The following is a 6,603-nucleotide window of genomic DNA, read 5'->3' as shown; positions in this document are numbered from 1 at the left end:
GTCTGATATCAAATACAAAATATTTATTGTGAGGACCCCAAAACTTAGGGATGGACCCAGCGAGTGTTTTCAATATTTATTTATAGACACACTCATGGTAACTCTTATCTGTATTTCAGGGGCCACCCTCATGCGTTAAATACGTATTTATTCGTAAGACCAGTCAAGAATTGACGTGATATTTAGTTGGTTTCGGTCTATCATATATTATCAGCTCTATATTGAACTAGAATTACATGAATTCCTTCAATCTTTTAGCTTCTACTGTACCGGAAGTGGCCCATCATGCAATCGGAAGTGATGACCTTGCCACCTGCAGTGATGTTGCATCAACGACCCCCAACTCCATTGACGGACTCCTACACCCTCTCTCTTCGCGCCAGGGGACTTGGGTAACAAGAGCAGTAAAAGATGAGTTTCTTTTTACCCCACTTCTATGTAATTGAAATTGTTTGAAATCTACCAAACTATTTCACGTTTTCAGTTATAAATGCAGTATCTTCGTGTTTACCTATGGTTGGGTCTATGGCGTATTGACCATATTGCTATATAGATGTAACTCACGAGGTATCTATGTATTTATTCACGGGCCAGAGTCTGATATCAAATACAAAATTTTTATTGTGAGGACCCCAAAACTTAAGGATGGACCCAGCGAGTGTTTTCAATATTAATTTATGGACCCACTCATGGTAACTCTTATCTGTATTTAAGTGGCCACCCTCATGTATTAAATACGTATCTACATGTATACGTAAGACCAGTCCCGAATTGACGTGTTATTTAGTTGGTTTCTTTCTATTATTTGTCATCAGCTCTATATTGAAATAGAATTACATGATTTGGTTTCATGTTTTAATTCTCTCATGCAACCGGAAGAGATGTCCCTTGCCACCTGAAGTGATGTTCCATCGACAGGACCTCTTCTCGAACAGTCTTCGCGCCAGCTGACGTTGGTAGCGACATTAGCAAAAGATAAGTTTTATTGTGCTCACTTATGTTTTAAGAAATCGTTTGAAAGCAAAATGTTTTTTACAACTTTTAAGAAATGCTGAAATTTAATCTGTTAACGGTTAATAAAAAACATTTGGCCTGTTACGCATTAAAAGATTTAGAAGAAGTTAAACAATTAGAAGTTAAGGAACTATATAAGGATCATTTAGAGAAAAAGTAATAAAGAACAGTAGTCTCAAAACGATTGTTTTCATTTTATAAGAAAGTTTGTATATTATATTCTTTACATTCATTTCTGTTTATAAGTTAAAATATCAAGGAAAACACACACACTTAAATAAAATAACTGTAAATATTCCTAATTTAAAAACATTAATATCTCCAGTCTCCTAAAATTAAAGTGTAACTGTTTGTTTTCTTTTAATTATGATGTGTTTTTTTTCATCAAAACGTTAGTCTGTATATATTTTTCTGAATATCCGTCTGTTTATAAGTTCAAATATCAAGGAAATTTAGCACACTTAAACTATAAAAACTATTATCATCGGTCTCATAAAATTGAAGTGTAGTTTTCTTTTATATTTGAATTCCGGGGGGGGGGGGGGCGTAAAAAATATAACCCAATTAACCTTTTTCGAAATACATGAAAATCGAAAAATGCATTTCTGTTGGTTTTCGAAATCTTACAGTGAAAATGCTAAAAGGTGCCAGCATCTTTCCCAAGATTTTTTAAACCAAACATGGGTAGCAGAAACGCTTTATTTTTTCATGTATATTTTGTGTATGTTCATATTCATACAAATTGTACATAGCAGTAGGAGGTTTCGTTTCTGTGAGATTTTGATCTAAAAGGGATTAATTTCATACTAAACAGTAGGACGATTTATCTAATTTAAAGGGCCCCTTCTCATGAATTTCCGAAATAGCTTGGGTCTTAAGTGTGCTTCATTATAATATTTTTATATTATCGGCTTAATATTGAAATAGAATTACATTAATAAGTTTAGCTGGAGTGCCGCTTCATCCACAGGACCTCTTCTCAGACAGCCTTCGCGCCAGCTGGCGTTGGTAACAACATTAGCAAAATATTAGTTTCATTGTGCTCACTTGTGTGTTAAACAAATTGTTTGAATGTGTTAAATAAATTGTTTGAAGGCATATTAAACGTATGTTTCTCATTTTGAGATTTGGCAAAAGTTAAACAATTAACGGTAAAGCAAATATCAGGACCATTTAAAGAAAAACAGTAATAACAAACAGTCCAGCCCCAAACGATTGTTTTCATTTTATGTCAGTCTGTATATAATCTCTTAACATTAATCTCTGTTAATAAGTTTAAATATCAAGGAAAACAGTCCCCCCACACACTTAAATTAACTTAGCGTAGAAGAACTTATTTAACAAAATCAACATTATTATCAATCTCATCAAATTGAAGTTTAGGTGTTGATGTTTCTAATCTATGGGTTTTTACATCATACAGTATGACCATTTTTCCCCCAAATACACGAAAATTGAAAAAAGAATTTCTGTTGGTTTTAGAAATCTTACAGTGAAAATGCTTAAAGGTGCCAGCATCTTTCCCAAGATTTCTTTAACCGAACATGGGTAGCAGAAACGCTTTATTTCGTTTTTGTGTATGTCCATATTTATTTCATATATTGTACGGGACTTTGTTTGCCTGAGATTATGTTTTACCTAAATTGGGGTCAATTATCCTTAACAGTAGGATGTTTTATCTAATATGAAGTGAAAATCCATATTTGTTTTCAAGAATTCGGAAATTATTATTTTATGAACATTTTTAAAAAAAAATTGTTCGAATAGGTTTTCTTCTCTTCATATAGTTATGTTTGAGTTTAACAATAATTTACTGCGGTATTTAATATGAGCATGTTTTAATTAAATGTTCATGAACAGTTAGGTGTTTCAGTATCCACTGTATCGAATGTGTCCATCTCTCCCACCGGAAGTGATGCCCCTTTCGACCGAAACTTATGTTCCATCAACAAGACCTTCCGACCAATTGATCGACGCACCTCCTACACCACACTTTTCTTCGAGAAAGCTCACGTAAATTATATCCACTTTTTAAAAGATTTCCTTTAACCGAATTCGGATGACAAAAACAGTTATTTTCATGTTTGTGTATACATATTAATATAAAATAAATTGCACATAACTGTATGAGGCTTCGTTTGTATGATATTGATTGGGGTCTTTTTAATCAGGGTTTGTGATATACTTCACAATAGGAAAGGCTAGTGAAAAGCCATATAACGAATTATCTAAGGAATTTCAAAAATATTTTGTTTCTATATTGTTTAAAATGAATTATGTTTAAATAAATTTTGATAGATATTCGTTTATTACCGTTTTGTCGTGTGTTGAACAAGTTTGTGTTTTCCTTCGATGTTAACAGTAACTGTATTTTGAAATTAATGTACATTGACTGGCCACGATAAGAAACCCATCTTCCTTTTCGCGCCCGCTGACGTCGGTAAAATTAGCAAAACAAAAGTTTTCATTTTTCATATTTATGAAAATTGTTTACCTTTGTTTAACTATGATATTTTCATTATGTGCTGTAGTGAAATGAAAGTACATATATCGGCTCTATAATTTCAGTGTCAACGCTACTGGAAGTGTCCCTCCACTCAACCGGAAGAAATGCCCCCTGCCACATGAAGTGATGCTGAATCAGTGAGCGGCCATGGTATGAATTTAACTCATTATTTTGATCTGAATAGCAATGACACAACAAGAAATGGAATATTAATACAATTTGAGTTGATAATTAAAATTTTAATGATGAAACAAGCTAGTGGGGTTGGTTATGATTATGTGTTGTTGTAATGAAGGATACTAGCTGGCTGTTGTATTTAAAGTTTTTCTAAAATAAGTAGGAAAATGATATTAAAAGTGAGTGATGGACGTTTTATATTTTTTGCAGAGAGTGCCCGACAGCCGCATCTCCGACCCCCGCCTCCTCCCTGCTCCCGAGCGTTTCTGGATGTTTCTATATCATTGATGTTCCAATGGCTTTGTGGCAGGACTGGATCAGTTAGGTGAGCGTTGTGTATAAAACTCGGATAATGAGAATGTAACTGAAATAAAGATCTTATGTGATGCACATGTTGACGATGATTACAAAGGTGTTGGTGTTGTTGTGATGATGATGATGAGGATGATGATGTTGATGATGATGATGATGATGAATGTGTTCTTCAATTGGTTTTTAAAATGTTAGCAGGAATTATATAGTTAACATGAGTGAAAGTCATATGTTTTTTTGCAGAAAGTGCCCGACAGCCGTGTCTCCGACCCCCACCCCCTCCCGGCTCCCGAGCGTTTCTTGAGTATTTCATCTCATTGATGTCCCAATGGCTTTATGACAGGACTGCAGGATTAGTAAGGTGAGCGTTGTGTATAGAACTCTATAATGAAAATGTACCAGATATATAAAAACGAAGTGATTTTGACAACTTGGATAATGATGTTGGTGTTGTTGTTGGTAATGATGTTGATGGATGTGTTGTGCTCGAAGTTTTAAAAATGTGTGCAGGAATATGATAATTATCTAACATGAGTTATAGTCGAATTGTATTTTTTGCAGAAATTGCCGGACAGCCGCATCTCTGACCCCCACTCCCATCCGGCCCCCGAGCGTTTCTGGATGTTTAGTTCTCATTGATGTTCCAATGGCTTTGTGGCAGGACTGGATCAGTTAGGTGAGCGTTGTGTATAAAACTCGGATAATGAGAATATTCAAGGAATAAAGATCTTATGTGATGAACATGTTGACGATGATTAAAAAAGATGTTGGTGTTGTGGTGATGGTGATGGTGATGGTGATGATGATGATGAATTGCTTTTAAAAATGTCAGCAGGAAATATATAGTTAACATGAGTGAAAGTCATATGATTGGTTATGGTTGTTTTTGTTATAATGATGGATACTAGCTGGTTGTTGAATTTTCAGTTTTACTTTTATAAGAAATATGATATTATAATGAGTGATAGTCGTATTATATTTTTTTGCAGAAAGTGCCCGACAGCCGCGTCTCCGACTCCCACCCCCTCCCGGCTCCCGAGCGTTTATTGAGTATTTCATCTCATTGATGTCCCAATGGCTTTATGACAGGACTGCAGGATTGGTAAGGTTAGCGTTGTGTATAGAACTCTGATAATGAGAATGTACCAGAAATATAGATATGAAGTGATTTTGACGACGTGGAAAGTGATGTTGGTGTTGTTGTTGGTGATGATGTTGATAGATGTGATGTTCTCTAAGTTTTACAAATGTGTGCAGGAATATGATATTTAACAAGAGTTATTATCGAATTGTATTTTTTGCAGAGAGTGCCCGACAGCCGCTTCTCCAACCATGGCCTCCTTCCGGCCCCCGAGCGTTTCTGGATGTTCCCATCTCATTGATGTCCCAACGGCTTTATGGCAGGACTGGACCAGTTAGGTGAGCGTTGTGTATAGGACTCTGATAATGAGAATGTACAAGGAATATAGATACGAAGTGATTTTGACGACGATGACAATGATGTTGGTGTTGTTGATGATGATGATGGTGATGATATATGTGTTATACTTTTAGTTTTTAAAATATCAGCAGGAATTATATTTTTTAAAATGATTGATAATCATATTATATTTTTGCAGAAAATGCCCGACAGCCGCTTCTCCGACCCCAACCCCTCCCGGCCCCGAACGTTTCTGGAGGTCTCCATCTCATTGATGTCCCAACGGCTTTATGGCAGGATTGGATCAGTTATGTGAGTGTTGTATATGAAACTATGATAATGAAAATGTACCAACAAAATAAAGATATTATGTAATGTTGACGATAACGACGATGAAGGTATTGTTGTTGTTGTTGGTTGTGTGGTTGCTCTGTTTCTTGTTGTTGTACCTGCTGCTACTGTTGTTGGTTGTGGTGGTGGGGTGATCGTGATTATTATGATGATAATTAATGAGTTTATTTATTTTTTTCAGGGAAGAAAAGAGGGATGCCATCAAACGTTTTTACCTGCCCAGAAAGAACAACGATAGTATATACACATGTTCAACTAGATAGTTAACATATACATGAACCATGAACATTGAACTGTACATCGTTGTTATGGAGCTTACAGGTGATGAGGCCCGACATCTAGTGGTACGAGACAAAATCCTGTAATTTTGGATGACAAACGGGCAGAGGTTTCTGAGTTTTCCCCATAAAAGAGGGTTTTATCTCAGTTTTTCCTCGGCCAGTCGACCACGTCTGTAAGCTCATGTGGCATATTCATACTGTTTATGCTTATTGATTTCTCCAAATGCTTCTCTATGAAATTCCAAAGTTTGAAGAGAAATGTATCTCAATTGAAGAAATTCTGTTTGTATTTTACGCACATGTCTTTTACTTAGATGCATATGCTTTTGTGTCAAAATGTTGTAGACGATTTGTTATGTGTTTCTTTTAACAAAATAAAATTACCTTTGTGTCAAAATATTTTAAACCATGTATTCTTATAACTTATTATGTCTTTGAATAATATGAATATCTATTTGTGTAAAAATGTTTTAGAAAATGAACTATTATAACTAGATTAGGTCTTTTGACATATGAACATGCATTAGTGTCAAAATGTTTAA

At 35.0% G+C, this 6,603-nt stretch overlaps 1 long non-coding RNA gene across 1 annotated transcript; it reads left to right on the top strand.

Moving 5' to 3' along the window:
• The first annotated feature begins 4,632 nt into the window (after positions 1 to 4,632).
• LOC128246831 (uncharacterized) lies at positions 4,633 to 5,344 on the top strand. Its single transcript, XR_008263374.1, has 3 exons — positions 4,633 to 4,685; positions 4,999 to 5,116; positions 5,314 to 5,344. It is a non-coding gene; the product is annotated as an uncharacterized LOC128246831 (long non-coding RNA).
• Positions 5,345 to 6,603: the final 1,259 nt, after the last annotated feature.

The sequence above is a fragment of the Mya arenaria genome, chromosome 9, assembly GCF_026914265.1.
Source record: "Mya arenaria isolate MELC-2E11 chromosome 9, ASM2691426v1".
In the NCBI taxonomy this organism is placed as follows: domain Eukaryota; kingdom Metazoa; phylum Mollusca; class Bivalvia; order Myida; family Myidae; genus Mya; species Mya arenaria.
This window is presented reverse-complemented; position numbering and strand designations above follow the sequence as displayed.